The sequence below is a fragment of the Macaca fascicularis genome, chromosome 13, assembly GCF_037993035.2.
Source record: "Macaca fascicularis isolate 582-1 chromosome 13, T2T-MFA8v1.1".
In the NCBI taxonomy this organism is placed as follows: Eukaryota; Metazoa; Chordata; class Mammalia; order Primates; family Cercopithecidae; genus Macaca; species Macaca fascicularis.
The window spans coordinates 68,907,666-68,926,079 of record NC_088387.1 but is presented as its reverse complement, the minus strand read 5'-3'; positions in this window follow the sequence as shown (position 1 = coordinate 68,926,079).

Here is an 18,414-nt window from a genome sequence, read left to right as displayed (position 1 = left end):
TCCTGATATTTCAACTTATGATGGGTTTATCAGGACACAACTCCATCATAAGTTGAAAAGCACCTCAACTATATATATACACATACATATATATACACACACATATATACACACATATATGCACATATGTATGCACACACATGCACATATATGTATATACACACACATATATGGATATATACACATATACACACTTGTGTATATGCACATATACACACATGTATATGTGCACATACATACACATATGTATAGCTACATATATACACATATATACACACAGATACATACATATACATATACACTTGTGTATATATAGTTGAGAAAGTATACACATACATATATGTATGTATATATGTATGTATACATGTGTGTATATACACATACATATGTATTTATATGTATGTATATATGTACATATATATGTGTGTATATACACACATATATATAAAATTTAGTATAACAATCAGCTGCAAGTAATAAATAGTTAAAATTGGACTAAACATGTAGAAATTTACCTTTCTCACCAGACATGTGAATCTAGGGAATTCCTGGTATTTGTTTAGCTTGTCAAGGCCAGTTTTTTGTCATTGTTCTCTTAGTCTTTTTCTTGTGTTTACGAGGTGGCTACTATGGGTCCAGCCACCACAACTTTATTCAATGGAGGAGAGAGGGCAGTATCAACCATGTCTGTCCATTTTTAAAAATTATAATATCAAAATCTGTCCCTTACCACACTTAATTTTTTTGTATTGGAATATCCAGCCTACCCAAAGCCATTATTTGAAGAGAGTGTCTTTTTCCAATTTTGTGGTGTTGGCATTTTTGTCAAACACCATTTGACAATACATATGAACCAAAAAATGTGTCAATGCATTATTTCCCCTGCCCGTATAGTAGAGGCACAAAGAATAAGGAGGCTGGAAATATACTAGATATCTTATAAAACATCCTAGAGATCCTGCCATGATCTCTTCCACAATACTGACTACAGTACAGAGTATATAAAAAGCAACCATATATAAGCTTTTTCCGATCAATGAAAAAATAGCGAACTACTGCTTTGTCTCCAGAGTAATACTATAAAGTGGTCCGAGTAAAGTCAACGACAGTAAGTAAAGTCAATGAATGTACAGCTCCAGAAAATTTTCTACTTAACAAAAAATTAAAGACTAGTGAAGAGCAAATGTATCATATATATGTCCCTAGTAAGCTCATATTAGAGTAAGAAAATGGAGAGAATAGTTTATTAAAACACAAAATCTAAACAAATAAAATGCATATGGACATAAAGGAAAGAATATTTGAGGCCGGGGCCTATTTGAGGATGCGGGACAGAAATCAAACAACTACCTATCAAGTACTATGCTTATTATTTGGGTAACAAAATAATATATACAACAAACCCCTGTGACATGTAATTTACCTATATATCAAACCTGCACATGTACCCCTGAACCTAAAATAAAGGTTAAAAAAATACAAACATGCCGGGCGCAGTGGCTCACTCCTGTAATCCCAGCACTTTGGGAGGCCGAGGCGGGCGGATCACAAGGTCAGGAGATTGAGACCATCCTGGCTAACACGGTGAAATCCCGTCTCTACTAAAAATACAAAAAAATTAGCCGGGCTTGGTGGCAGGCGCCTGTAGTCCCAGCTACAGGAGGCTGAGGCAAGAGAATGGTGTGAACCCGGGAGGCGGAGCTTGCAGTGAGAGGAGATTGCGCCAAAGCAATCCAGCCTGGGTGACAGAGCGAGACTCCGTCTCAAAAAAATAAATAAATAAATAAATAAATAAATAAAATAAAATAATAGTGCTTCAGACAGAATATTGTTACATCGGAGTTCATGGACTATGGGAAACCAGAAAAAAAAAATAAATCACCAAGAATAAATTTAATGTCTCAAAAATCCTGGAATAAGAAGGTACATCGGAGAGAGGTATTGCAAAGAAGAAAAGCAACTAAAGGTCACAGCCAAAACACTGAAATAAAGATCCCAGAACATTGTATGGGAGTATATAACAGACAATGAATATGCCTGCCACCTGTTGCCTAAATTAAACACATAGTCATGTAGACTATTCTTGAGAAAGGAATGTGTTTAACTTAGGAATGTGTTTAATTTAGAGCCATATTCCTCTAAAATCAGAAAAAAGTCAAAAATTTTTACTCTCACCACTTATATAAACCAGTACTGGTGGCTCTTGCCAGAGCAACTGATCAAGAAAAATAAGTAAAAGGTACCCAAATTGTAAAAGAAGAAATAAAGTTATCCCTTCCTGTGGATGACATGATCTTATAGGTAGAAAACACGAAAGAGTCCACAGACAATTGTTAGAACTAATAAACAAATTCAGCAAATTTGCAGGATACAAAATTATCATACACAAAATAGTTGTGTTTCTATACACACTAACAATAAACAACCCCAAAATGAAATTAAGAAAACAATTTCATTTATAATGTCATCAAAAAAAAAAAATTCTTAAGCATAAACTTGACCAAAGAGGCAAATACTTGTACAATGAAAACTACAGAATATTACTAAAAGAAATTAAAGATGGCCAGGCGCAGTGGCTCATGCCTGTAATCCCAGCACTTTGGGAGGCCAAGGTGGGCGGATCACAAGGTCAGGAGATCGAGACCATCCTGGCGAACACAGTGAAACCCCCTCTCTACTAAAAATACAAAAATAAGCCGGGCCTGGTGGCCAACGCCTGTAGTCCCAGCTACTCGGGAGGCTGAGGCAGGAGAATGGCGTGAACCCGGGAGGCGGAGCTTGCAGTGGGCCGAGATCGCCACTGCACTCCAGCCTGGGCAAGAGCGAGACTCCGTCTCAAAAAAAAAAAAAAGAAATTAAAGATACAAATAAACCCAAAGACACCTGATTTTCATGGACTGGAAGACTTATTATTAAATGTACCCAAAGCAGTCTACAGATTCAATATAGTCTCCATCAAAATCTCAATGACACTTTACATATAACAATACAACCTAATCAAAACAGTGTGATGGTACTGGCATGAAGACAGACATATAGACCAATGGAACAGAAGACAGAGCCTGGAAATAAATCTTCACATATACAGTAAAATAATCTTTAACAAGCATGTCAACACCACACAACAGGGAATGCCTCTTCAAAAAATGGTATTGGGAAAACTAGATATTCACAGGCAAAAGAATGAGGTTGGACCCTTATTTTATACCATATGCAAAAATGGAGACTGAATTAAAGAAAAATGTAAATGTAAAATTTAAAACTATAAAAATCCAGAAATAAACATAGAAAAGAAGGTTTGTGATTTTGGATTTAGCAATGATTTCTTGTACATAACACCAAAAGCACTGGCAACAAAAGTAAGGATAAGTGGAACTACATAAAACTTAAGATCTTCTGTACATCAAAGGAAAAAATAAACAATGAAATGCAACTGACAGAATTGGAGAAAATATTTGCAAACCAGATAGCTGATAAGGGGTGTAACAGTTCATATTCACACTGCTGATACAAACATACCCGAGACTTGGTAATTTATACAGGAAAAAGAGTTTAAGGGACTTACAGTTCCATGTAGCTGGGGAAGCCTCACAAGCATGGTGGAAGGCAAGGAGGAACAAGTCATGTCTTACATGGATGCCAGCAGGAAAAAAGAGAGCTTGTGCAGGGAAACTCCCATTTTAAAAACCATCAGATCTTCGGAGACTCATTTACTATCATGAGAACAGTGCAGGAAAGACCCACCCCCATAATTAAATCACCTCCCATCAGGTTCCACCCATGACACATGGGAATTGTGTGAGTTACAATTAAAGATGTGATTTGGGTGCAGACACAGCCAAACCATATCATTCTGCCCCGACTCCTCCCAAATCTCATGTCCTCACATTTCAAAACCAATCATGCCTTCCCAAAAGTCCCCCAAAGTCTTAACTCCTTTCACCATTAACTCAAAAACCCACAGTCCACTGTGTCATCTGAGAGAAGGCAAGTCCTTTCCACTTATGAGGCTGTAAAATAAAAAGCAAGTTAATTACTTCCTAGATGCAATGGGGGTACAGGCATTAGGTAAATGTAGACATTTCAAATGGGAGTAATTGGCCAAAACAAAGGGGCTACAGGCACCATGCAAGTCCAAAACTCATCACGGCAGTCAAATCTTAAAGTTCCAAAATGATCTCCTTTGACTTCATGTCACACTTCCAGGTCATGCTGATGCAAGAGGTGGGTTACCATGATCTCGGGCAGGTTCACCCCTGTGGCTCTGCAGGGTACAGCCTCCCTCTGAACTGCTTTCATGGGCTGGTGTTGAGTGTCTCTTCCTTTTCTAGGCACACAGTACAACTGTCAGTGGATCTTCTATTCTAGGGTCTGGAGGCTGGTGGGCCTCATCCCATAGTTCCACTAGGCAGTGCCCCAGTAGGGACTCTGTGTGGGAGCTCCAACCCCACTTTTCCCTTCCACACCACCTTAGCAGAGGTTCTCCATGAGAGTTCCACCCCTTCATCAAACTTCTGCCTGAACATCCAGGTGTTTTCATACATCCTATGAAATTTAAGTAGAGGTTCCAAAACTTCAATTTTTGACCTTTGTGAACCCACAGGCTCAACACCATATGGAAGCTGTCAAGGCTTGGGGCTTGCACCCTCTGAAGTCACAGCCCAAGATGTACCTTGGTCCCTTTTAGTCAAGGCAGGAGCAGCTGGGACACCGGGCACCAGGGCCCTAGACTGCACACAGCACAGGGACCCTGGGCCTGGCCCATAAAACCATTTTTTTCTCCTACGTCAGCTTGTGATGGGAGGGGCTACCATGAAGATCTCTGACATGTCCTGGAGACATTTCCGCATTGTCTTGGGGATTACCATTCAGCTCCTTGTTACTTATGCAAATTTCTGCAGCCAGCTTGAATTTCTCCTCAGAAAATGAGTTTTTATTTTCTGTTACATTGTCAAGCTGGAAATTTTCAGAACTTTCATGCTATGCTTCCCTTATAAAACTGAATGCCTTTAACAGCACTCAAGTCACCTCTTGAATGCTTACCTGCTTAGAAATTTATTCCACCAGATACCCTAAATCAACTCTCTCAAGTCCAAAGTTCCACAAATCTCTAGGGCAGGGGAAAAATGCCACCAGTCTCTTTGCTAAAACATAACAAGAGTCACCTTTGCTCCAGTTCCCAAGTTCCTCATCTCATGTGAGACCACCTCAGCCTGGACTATATTGTTCATATCATCAGCATTCTTGTTGAAGCCATTCAACAAGTCTGTAGGAAGTTGCAAGCATTCCCACATTTTCCCATCTTATTCTGAGCCCTCAAAACTGTTCCAACCTCTGCCTGTTACCCAGTTCCAAAGTCGTTGCCATATTTTGGGGTATCTTTTCAGTGACACCCCACTCCTGGTACCAATTTACTATATTAGTTTATTTTCATGCAGTTGATAAAGACATACCCGAGACTGGGTAGTTCATACAGGAAAAAGGGTTTAATGGCCTTACAATTCCACGTGGCTGGGGAAGCCTCACAATCATGGCAGAAGGCAAGGAGGAGCAAGTTGTGTCTTACAAGGATGGCAGCAAGAAAAAAGAGAGCTTGTGCAGGGAAACTCCCATTTTAAAAACCATCAGATCTCTTGAGACTCATTCATTATTACGAGAACAGAGTAGGGAAGACCCACCCCCATAATTAAATTACCTCCCCCGGGTGCCTCCCAGGACACGCGGGAATTGTAGGAGTTACAATTCAAGATGAGATTTGGGTGGGGACACAGCCAAACCATATCAAGGGAGCTACATTTAGAATACCTAAGAATTTCGACAAATCTATAATAACAGCAACAAAACAATTGAACTGATTTTTAAAAATAGAAAAAGGACTTCAATAGACATTTCTCCAAAAAAGGTATACAAATGGCCAAACAAACAAATGAAAAGATGCTCAACATCATTAATCATTAGAGAAAGAGAGAGGGTACACAGCCTACTCTAATAGGTCAGTCCCACAGTTGCATAAGGTTTAACTCCTAAAGTAAATCATTCAATACTTCTTTATGAGCTGTAGGCATTCTGTTTCTCTCAGTAAACCTTGACTAACTAAAAGGTTCTGCAAGAAACTCTGTAGAGGTAGTAAGTCAATTGTACCAATAGCCCTAATTATTCATGCTTTTTTTTTTTTTCCTGTAATTTTACAGTCCCTCCATGCTCTGATTTTGGGTTCAATCATGTGACTTACTTTAACCACTGGGATATTAGCAATATCCAAGCTTGAAAAGTATATGCTCATTTTTCCTTGTCACCTTCCACAACTGAGACTGTTTGCTCTTAGATACCCCACTGAAGGGATCTGGGATGCTGAAGGGATAGGACATATTCAAAACCACTCTGAGTCTAGTCTCCCTTAGCTGACCAATTATTCATGACATGATCAGGCCCCTGTGAGATGAGCCAAACCTAGCCAAGATTAGCAGAGCAACATGGCTCTATCTTCACAAGAAATGTTTAAAATGTTAATTATTTAAGAAGTTTGGAGTGCTTTGTAACACAACAATAGTTAACTAATGCAGTCAGCATAGATCAACTTACCACAAAGAAATATTTCCCATATCTGGGGGCTGAAGAACAGGGAGGAAACTAGGACTTAATGACTATTTACTATTCATGCCTTTCCATATTTTAAATAGATGCTATAATATTTAACACAACAATAGCAACATAAAAGAGATATTCTTTCCCATTTCATAAATGAAGAGACAGGCAACACGGTCTGCTGATTATCTAAATGCAATAAAATATAATGCCAAATCAAATGAAAAGAACACCAGTGAGGAGACACGTAATCTTTAGAAGGTGATATGAGGAATGTTGCAATTACCTGTCTGAATGTCATCATTGGTGGCATGTCCAGAGGTACAAAACAGTCGACAAAATAATGAGAACACACTTTCTGGGACAACACAGAGAAGTTAAAGGAAGAATGTTTTGTCTCAGCCTTGTTTTGGCCCTGCTCTCAGCCTCACTTCTAACTCGTTTTAAAACTATTTGATAAATTCAGGACCAGTACTTAAGCCAAGATCAATACTGTGACTTCCAACATTTCACATTTATAGAGGAGAAACTAAGACTCACAGGGACTGAGTCATTTTTTAAAAGTTGATACAAAGCAATACTTTGTATTAACATAGGGTCATTTTCCCAAAGAGCTCCAAGCATTTGATATTCTACAAATCTGATTCGGTATTCTCAAAACGCAGAACTGAGAGATGACAGAGCTGAAACAGATAACAGTGAAGTGGCTAAATCTTTGTCTTCAAGATAATCTTTAAATGATAAATCAAATCACCTGAATGAGGTGAAAGACTGAAAATGCAATCAAGACAGTAGTGTGGAGGGAAGGGAGGGGTTGACCACATTTCAGATTTTTAAAGTGTTTAACTCCCCTTCCTAGCCATTTTCTATTAAATTAAATAAAATGAAAATAAAATATGATGGTTTTGTAGGAAAATCTCAGAAGTGCCTCCCAGGACTGCTCTGTTAAATTGTTAGGTAAAACCTGGACTTTGAGGTGGAGTACCTCTGTGTACATATTAGGATGACCATGGGCAGAGGACAAGTTACTGGTGGTGCAGATATCACATAGACGTCATCCATATGTACTCTAAGATTTCTGTTTCTATTCAGTTTTATTCCCTGCAGAAAAATATATTCATATTCATAAGTGGTTATTTTCTAGATAAAATGAGAAATACAGCTACAATAATGAAATGGGAAATTAAAAAACAAAACAAAAAAGATGACTTTCCCATATCTTTTCCTAGGTAGGTACCACCTTCAGGCCCTGCTGATAATGGCTGTGTAGTCTACTTCATAAAATCCACTTTAAAAACCAGATGTCTAAACCTATTTTACTCAGAAATTAGAAACTAAAACTGAAGCTGAAATTAGCACCGAGTGACATTTTAAGTTAATTTTTTAATGGCTTATTTGTTGTTCTTTTTTAGTCTACCCAAGCCCATACAAAAATAAAATTTTATTTGTGCTTTTATTCAACATAACTTGTATCTTTTCTACACAGTCCACATAGAAAAGTTTATAAATCTATGGCCAGAAAATGTTTGCTATTCCATTACTATGATATTTAGGAGAACACCAACACCAGATACTCAACACTCTCAGTTGGAAATAAGTACACTTTTTTTCCTTCTTATTTTAGCAAAAAAAAAAAAAAAAAAAAAAAAAAAAAAAAATTATAAATTCATTTCACAGAAAAAGAACTAGCTCAATATAATGAAAGACTGAAGAATGTTGTAAAATAGAAGGATACAGAAAAGTGGAATTGAGTTTTAGGCATTCTTAAAATATTTGTTCAGAAATCTCATATTATGTAAGTCTTTGCTCATTCCTAAGATACACACAAAACATGTTTGGACAAATAACTATTGAGAGGTTGTCCTGTCTCCAATTTTACCAATAATCATTGAACATTCCTAAAACACTTCTGTTCCTCACCTATAGATATTACCACCCAAACCTTAAAATGACAACTGCCCTGCATCTAGTAGATAATTATTAATTTTGCTGCAATCACAAAAGAAAATCCAGTAGGTTTAAGCATCATCTTTTATTACTGCACAATCTAAAGATATCACCTTTAGCAGATTACAGGAAACAGAACATTTTTTTTCTCTTTGGTTGCTGAGTAGCTGAGTCAGGCCATATGAAGTCAATCGTTGCTATGACAATGTATGAAACAGGGAGAAGAAAATATATTTGACTACAGATAATTCATTTACCTATAATGACCCTTTTTTGTTGGATATGATCCATATGCTTACTTGGAAGGGATAGTCATGCATACTTTAATTACCATATATCCATTTTAATTATATTTATGAAACAGGTACTTACCATTTTTACTTAAGTAAAAACATCAGATGATCTACTTGCACTCTATGAGAGTTTTTTTTCACGTCTTCATTTATTTTGCTTTCTGGTTAAAAGTGACATGGGTAAATAATACATCTATATGTGTTCTCTTTCTCCTGTCACAATGTGAAGTAAACCTATATGTTAAGAACGTAAATAAGTTTTTACTATGGCATATTGCAATAAACATTTTACTATTCAATAGTTACAGGAAGTTGAAACACAGTGATATAAGCCAGGCAATGTAAAAGCAACACAAACTCATGATTCGCAAGTGTTATAATTCAATCATACGAATTTTTCCTACATTGAAATCATGCATACACATACCTGTACACACAGAAATTTATTTTCAATCAAATTTTCAGAAACTATCTGTAGCTGTTTTTTTCATTTATGATGGCAAGTCATCAATTTACCTGGTAGATAATTATTTCCCTCTCCACTCATATAGTTGATTTTATTATAGGAGGTACCACGTTGTGGGCTATGTTTACTGGTCAATTCAAAAATTTACAAAGTTAATGTTTGGAAAAATATATTCACAGTCCTTACCATTTCACAATGAGGCATATAATTCTAAATATCAAAGATGTAATTCCCTACTTGGCCTAGAAACTCACAGGCCAGAAAAACATTCTCAGAAGTGATGCTAGTAAGCTGACCAAATCACTTTGGAAAAAAGAAAAACAAAGCAAAACCCTGTTTAGCATAGCATAACAAAGGAAAGGTAACAAGAAATGTGGATTTAGAATTCTGGATTTGCAAATTATTTAGCATGTTGAATTGGGAAAAAATATTTAATTTCTAAACCAGTAGTCTTCTCATCAGCTTAGAGATAATTGCAATAACATGAATAAAAGCACACTAGTATGGTGTCTAATTACTAAAATTGGTTAAAACAAAATAAAAAATTAGGAAAATGTGGAAGTCTGATATGCAATTTTTAAATGCCAGATTTACCAACTTCACCTTTAATAAAAGAGAGGAAACACTGAGAATTTTAAACCTCTTGACAACAGTCAATCTCAGGAAACCTAATGAGAAGAGCATCCCGAAAGCAATTCAGGGTGGTTTCATTTGAGTAATTATGACTTCAGAATTAGAAATATATCTGTCAATCACTTTCAACCCTATGTTAATTCAGTAGTACACAACTATAGCCCAAGCAGTATTTGTCAAATAGTTAAATCAATGTGATTCTTTCCAAAGATTAAAAAAAAAAGTACTGGCATCTGTGTCATTTACCGCCTCCTATATAACTGTGAGAGAAAAGGATGTAAGCATTTTGAAGTTGAAAAACTAACATTTGATGGAATGCCACAAACATCTGAAAGCTATGGTGAAAATGGAAGGCCAAATGAGCATATATGTTTACCTTTCATCTTTCCCGAATCACACTAACATAATAGAAGATACACAATATGGCCAGGCGCGGTGGCTCACGCCTGTAATCCTAGCACTTTGGGAGGTCGAGGCAGGCGGATCACGAGGTCAGCAAATCGAGACCATCCTGGCTAACACGGCGAAACCCCATCTCTATTAAAAATACAAAAAATTAGCCGGGCGTGGTGGCGGGCACCTGTAGTCCCAGCTACTCAGGAGGCTGAGGCAGGAGAATGCCGTGAACCCGGGAGGCGGAGCTTGCAGTGAGCCGAGATCGCACCACTGCACCCCAGCCTGGGCGACAGAGCGAGATTAAGCCTTAAAAAAAAAAAAGATATACAATATAAATCTATAGGAAAACAACAGTGCCAATGCCATGAGTGGAAGAGAAATGTTGAGAACTTCATGATAACATGAAGGGAGGGAAATTTTATCAACAGCTGACTCCAACAGAGATACAGAGATGGTAATCCTCAACATAAAATGATGGAGGACAGAGGACAATTATGCCAAGTGAAAACAGTCAGACACAGAAAGACAAATACTACATAATATTACAGACAGACATTTTTTTATTTGTACTTCACTTCATTGCTCTGATATTTGTCTGCAGTTCCCGGCTCATAACGCCATAATTACTTTAGTTCTTGTTAACATATTGGGACCCTTAAGGCTTCAGAAGGCCTTAGAAAAATAGAATCTCTTTCTTTCTTTCTTTCTTTCTTTATCTCTCTCTTTCTCTGACCTTGTCCTATGCTCCTTTCATTTGCCCCTTTTTTCTCCCCAAAGCAGGCATCTTCCCCTACCTTTTTTTTCTTGGAGCTGGCCATAAAGAAATTCTCTGACCTACCTAGTTTGATTTGTAGGTCATAAGACTCTGATTTAAGAAGTCCTGCCCTGTACCCTGGAGGAAGGAATGTTGCAGAGAGAGGCCAAGAAAAATATGGACAGCTTTTGCTGGGTTTCTCCACTCAGTCTATTAGTATTAGATCATACCCATTTTGTTTTGTCACATGTCTACACAGTTGGCCATGCTTCATGCCTATCCAGTGAAGTCTCCAGAAAAGGCTGAAGAGGAGGAAATATGGAAGAGCTTCTGGAAAGTTGAACATCTGCAGTTCCTGGAGGGAACCTCTCCCACATACCTGTGCAGTCCTTCCTCTGTATCCTTTGTAATTTCTTTACAATAAATGGGTAAGTGTTTCCCCGAGTTCTCTGAGACACTCTCACAAATTAAATCCAAGGAGTGGGCTGTGGGATCCCTAATTTATAGACACTCAGCCAGAAACACAGGTCTAACAACCTGGGGTTTGCAATTGGTATCAGGAGTAGGGATCAGGCTTGGGGATGGAGTGCTCAAGTTGTGGGATCAGACACTATCTCCAGGTGGTGTCAGAAGTGAGTTGAATTACAGTTGGTGTCTACTGCAGAATTGATCGCTTGCTTGGTGCATAAGGCAAACAAAAAACATACGCACTGGGTCACAGAAATCTTCGGTGTTGATTGATGTGGTATGACAGCAGAGGGAAATCATTTTGTGTTTTTCCACACAATTGTGCTTCACAAATACTGAATTTTTTACAAGTTGAAAGTTTGTGGAACTTTCAAACATGGAGTTTGAATGGAGCTCCATGGAGCAAGTCGATGGGTGCCATTTTTCCAACAGCATGTGCTCACTTCACATCTCTGTGTCACATTTTGGTAATTCTCACAATGTGTCAAACTTTTTCATTATCATTATAATATCTGTAACAGTGATTGTGATCAGTGATCTTTGGTTTTACTATTGTAACTCTTGGGAGAAACTACTAACAGCACCCATATAACACACTGGACGTAGCTAATAAATCTTGTGTGTGTTCTGACTGCTCTAAGGACCAATAGTTCCTCCATCTCTCTCTCTGTTCTTGGGCCTCCCTCCCTGAGTCACAGTAATATTGAAATCCGGCCAATTAATAGCTGTACAATGGTCTCCAAGTGTTTAAGTGAAAGGAAGAGTTATATGTTCCTTCCTTTAAATAAAAAACAAGAAATGATTAAGCTTAGTGAGAAAGGCATGTCAAAAGCTGACACAGGCCAAAAGTTAGGCCTATCATATGCAATAATCATCCAAGTGGTGAATGTAAAAGAAAAGTTTTCAAAGGAAATTAAAAGACACTCCAGTGAATATGTAAGTAATACAAATATAAACCAACTTTACTGATAATATTGGAGAAAGTTTTAATGGTCTGGATAGAAAACCAAACCAGTCATAACACTGTATTAAGCCAAAGCCTAATAGAGAGCAAGGCTCTAGCTATCTTCAATTCTATGAAGCCTGAGAGAGGTGAGAAAGCTGTGGAAGAAAAGTTTCAAGTTAGCAGAGGCTGGTTCATGAGATTTATGGAAAATAGCTATCTTTAAAACATAAAAGTGCAAGATGAAGCAGTAAGTACTAATGTTGAAGCTGCAGCAAGTTATCTAAACTATCTACCTAAGATCACTGAAGAAAGAAACAACATATTTTCAAGGTAGATAAAACAGCCTTCTATTTGAAGAAGATACCATCTAATGCCTGGCTTCAAATCTTCAAAGGACAGGCCATTTTAGGGGCTGATGCAGCTGGTGACTTTAAATTGATACCAATGCACACTGACCATTCTGAAAATTCCAGGGCCTTTAAGAATGCTGCTAAATCTACTCTGCATGTGCTCTATAAAAGGAACAACAAAGTCCGGATGACAGAACATTTGTATACAGCGTGGTTTACTGAATATTCCACTTGCTCAGAACATTACTGCTCATTGACAACGCACCTAGTCGCCCCATAGCTCTGATAAAGATTAATGTTATTTTCATATGTGCTAACTCAATATCCATTCTGCTGTAGCTCATGGATCAAGGAGTAATGTTGACTTTCAAGTTGTATTACTTCAGAAAAACATTTCATAAGATTATAGCTGCCATAGGCAGTGATTCCTCTGATGGATCTGGGAAAGGAAATTGAAAACCTTCTGGAGTCACCACTCTAAACTACATTAAACACATTTGTGATTCATGGGAGGTCAAAATAGCAACATTAACAGGAGTTTGGAAGAAGTTATTCCAAACCTTATTAATGAGTTAATTAATAACCCATTATCATTCTGTTTCTACCACATCTGCAGTAGATATAATTAGAACTAGAATTAGAAGTAGAGACTGAAGATGTGACAGAATTGATGCAATTTCATGATAAAACTTTAACAGATGATGAGTTACTTCTTATGGATGAGCAAAGAAAGTGGTTTCTTGAGATGGAATCTACTCGTGGTGAAGATGCTGTGGAAATTGTTGAAATGACAACAAAGGACTTAGAATATTACATAAATTAATTGGTAATCAGCAGTTTGAGAGGATTGACTCCATTTTTGAAATAAGTTCTACTGCGTATGAAATGCTATCAAACAGTTTAACAGGCTACAGATAAGTATTTCTTAAAAGGAATAGTCAATTGAGGCAGTAAACTTTATGTTGTCTTATTTTAAACATTGCCACAGCCACCCTAATGCTCAGCAACCACCACCCTGATCAATCAGCAGCCATCAACACTGAGGCAACACCCTCCACCAGCAAAAAGATTATAACTCACTGAAGGCACTGGTGCTCATTAGCATTTTGTAGCAATAAAGTTTTTTTCATTAAGGTATGCATATTTTTTAGACATAATATTACAAACTTAATAAACTAAAATATAGTGTAAATATAGTTTTTATATGCAAGGGAAAACTAAAACACTTGTGTAACTCACTTTATTGTGATATTTGCTTTGTTGTAGTGGTCTGGAACTGAACCCACGATATTTCCAAGGTATGCCTGCATTTATATGTGGAATCTAAAAAAGCTGAACTTATGAAAGCAGAGGAGAATGGTGGTTACCAGGGCTACAGGAGTGGGGGAAGTGGGAAGTTGTCAGTCAAAGGACACAAACTTTCAGTTATAATACCGGTAAATTCTGGAGGCTTAATGTACAGTGTGGTGACTATAGTTAATAATATATTGTACACTTGGCATTTGCTAAGAGAGTAGGCCTTGACTGTTCTCTTCATACACAAAGGGTAACTATGTGAGATGATATGATAACTAGCTTGCGATGAACACTTCACAATGTATATTTATATTATGTATATCTAATAATCACATTGTACAACTTAAATGTATACAATTTTTATTTGTCAATCATACATCAATGAAGCTGGAGAAAAAGATAAAAGGAAAGGGCAAATGCTACAAATAATAATAAAAGACAGGATCACTAAAAACAGAAACCTGGAATTATCCCAATCAGATGCAGCAGAAGATGGAAGCCAGAATTGGATGGTCAGTGACATAACTGATTAACAATCTGTAGAACAACTGCAACAATTCCCCACTTTCAGTGCCACAGGCTCTACTGTTCTCCTTCCAGCTAAACTCACAAGAATAGTTTGGGGACTAACAGTGAATCTACTATTGGATATTCCCAACGTAAGTATCCCCTAGAGCTAAGGAGTATCTCAAATTGAGGAAGATAATTATCTCATACTCAAAGAGAAAGACAGGCTGATCACATGCTCCCATCTTGTACTTTCACATAAGCTCAAAATTCTATCAGAATTTGAATTTTCTGCTAGGGAAACAGAGAATATTCACTAGAGATGAACAAAAACATATTCCAGAAAAATATACCACTCTTATAAGAACCTTACACTATAAACAGAAGACTAAGGTTTTCCATGAAACACTTAAAGACAACAGCATAAAAGAAAGACATTGGAATGAAAATAACACCAAAACTAACCTTCAAAAAAGAGAATACAGGTAGGAAAACACATAAATTTTAAAATAATTACAATTAATGTCCTCAGGAACATATATAAAACAAGAGCAGGCTGTTATGAAAGAAAAGCAAAGTTAATGGAAATTAAAAATGGTATTCCATAAAAGAGAATAATAATGAATCCAAAGGGTAAGTGGTAAGATTGACTCAGCTGAAGACAAAATGACAGCACTAGAAATCTAGAGATATTTTCAAAATTCTACTCAAAAACACAAAGATATGATTGTTTTAAAAGCAGTTAAGAAGCATGGATGATATACACAGGAAATAAAATCCAATACCAATTCAAAAGGAAAGAAATAAGATGCAAAAGGGAAAAGCTCTTGCCTGAATGAGTCTAGTGCTATATTGTCTCCTGTTACAAGATAATTAATCATGGAGGTGTACATGTTCTTCAGAGAAAACCGACTTGTCTCTCTCACATATAAATATACCTTCAAGATGTGATCTGATTCCCTGACTTAATCACATTAAGCAACAGTATATTTTCTCAAATCTGGCTTATTTCAAGAATGTAATCTATTCATATTTATTGCAGTCACCATTACATTGGTTTTATTTCAGCCATATTAGTGAATTAAACATAGCTGTATATAAAATAGAGACAAAAGACATATAATGATGTAAATATCCTAGAAGTTTATGCATCTTGTGCTAATGGTTTGAATGTGTGTCCCCTCCAAAATTCATGTTGAAACTTAATCCTCACTGTAGTGATAGTAAGAGGTGGAGCCTTTGGGCAAGTGGTTAAGTAATGAGGGCTCTTCCCTCAAGAAAGAATTCATCCCTTATAAAAGGGCCTTCTGAGAGTTTTTCCCTTTCTGTTCTTCCATCTTCCACCATGTGGGGATAGAGCATTCCTCCCTTCTGGAGGATGCAGCAACAAGACACCATCTCAGAAGCAGAGAACGGACCTCCCCAGACACCAGTGTCAGTGCCTTGATCTTGGACTTACCAGCCTCCGTAACTGTGAGAAAATACATTTCTAGTATTTATAAATTAACTAATTGTGGTATTTTGTTATAGTAGTACAAATGAACTAAGACATTATGTAATAGCCTAGAATGGTACAGAGTAGCAAGGAGCAGAAGGCTGCTCCATACAATCACTGAAGGACTCACATTAATAGAGGCCACCTTCAGTGCATCAAGACCAAGTTCATGATAGTCATCTTCACACAGTCTGAGGAAATAAAAAGTATCCAGGAGTTGCCACGAGGGAACTTCAGAGATCAGTCCTGGAAATGACACATACCACTGTTTCTTATGCCCTAATGGCTAAAAGTCACATGACTACAGCTAATAGCACAAAAAGATAAGCCTAGATTTTGGTGAGATTCTAGCACAGCCATCTTATTTTTCAATGTCTTCATATTTTGTTTCCTTTATTGTTATTGTTGCTGTTGTTTGCGGTTTTTTGTTTGTTTTGGGGGAGGTTGTTTTAAGTTCAGGGGTACAAGTGCAGGCCTTTGTTACATAGGTAAACTTGTGTCATGGGGGTTTGTTATACAGATTATTTCATCACTCAGGTATTAAGCCTAGTATCAATTAATTGTTTTTCCTGATCCTCTCCCTCCTCCAACACTCTGCCTTCCAAAAGTCCCCAGGGTGTGTTGTTCCCCTCTATGTGTCCATGTGTTCTCATCATTTAGCTCCCACTTGTAAGTGAGAACATGTGGTATTTGGTTTTCTGCTCCTGTGTTAGTTTGCTAACGATAAGGGCCTCCAGCCCCATCTATGTCCCTGCAAAAGACTTGATCTCATTATTTTTTATGGTTGCACAGTATTCAATGTGTATATGTAACACATTCTGTTTGTCCAATCTATTATTGATGGGCATATAGGTTGATTCCATGTCTTTTCTATTGTGAATAATGCTGCAATGAACATATGTGTGCATGTGTCTTTATAACAGAAAAATTTATATTCATCTGGGTATATACCCATTAATGGGATTGCTGGGCCAAATGGACTTTCTGTCTTTAGGTCTTTGAGGAATTGCCACACTGTCTTCCACAATGACTGAGCTAATTTACACTCTCACCAACAGTGTAAAAGCATTCCTTTTTTCTCCACTATCTCACCAGCACCTGTTATTTTTTGACTTTTTAATAACAGCCATTCCAACTGGTGTTAGATGGTATCTCATTGTGGTTTTCATTTGCATTTCTTTAATTATTGGTGAATTTGAGCTTTTTGTCATGATTGCCAGCCATAAATATATCTTCTTTTGAGAAGTGTCTGTTCATGTCCTTTGCCCACTTTTTAATGAGGTTGTTTTTTTCTTATAAATTTGTTTCAGTTCCTTATAGATGCTGGATATTGGACCTTTGTCAGATGCATAGTTTGCAAAGTTTTTCTCCCATTCTGTAGGTTGTCTTTTTACTCCGTTGACAGTTTCTTCTGTTGTGCAGAAGCTTTTTAGTTTAATTAGATCCAATTTGCCAGTTTTTGCTTTTGCTGCAAAAGCTTTGGCATCTTCATCATGAAATATTTGCCTGTGTCTATATCCTTAATGGTATTGCCTAGGTTGTCTTCCAGGATTTGTATAGTTTGGGGTTTTACATTTGTCGTTAATCCATCTTAAAACAGACACATAGACCAACGGAACAGAATAGAGAACCCAGAAATAAGAACACACACCTACAGTTATCTGACCTTCAACAAACCTGACAAAAACAAGCAACAGGGAAAGGATTCCCCATTCAATTAATGGTGCTGGGATAACTGGCTAGTCATATGCAGGGCACATTTTTTTTTTATTATTATTACTTAATGTTCATCATATATTATTTGTTTTTTATCTTGTACTACATTACATATTTCAATTTTATTTATATTCTACTAATGATTATACTCAAATTTATAGCAAACATGTGAAAATAGTTTCATTTTAATATTTAAAATAATGTGGATATAGAGCCCTTTTTTCATTTCACAAGCCTATTAACAGACATTTAATTATTTTATCCTCCTCTCAATTTCCTTTTAATTTCTCAATTTTCTAACTTTAAATTATTATTTAATAATTATCTCTATTGTTAAATCCTTACCTAACAATTGAACTTAATTTCATAGCTCACTATTAATTCTTGTATCTTATTTTTTCACGAACTATCATTCAGTCTTCTGTTTGCTAGAGTACCTTTATAAGTAATTTAATTTTCAGAGTGACTGGTGAGTGATACATTTCTAGATGGCTATATGTTCAAAAATGTCTATTTTTTTCTCATATAGGTAGGATATTTGTACTTTGTAATACTAAATCCA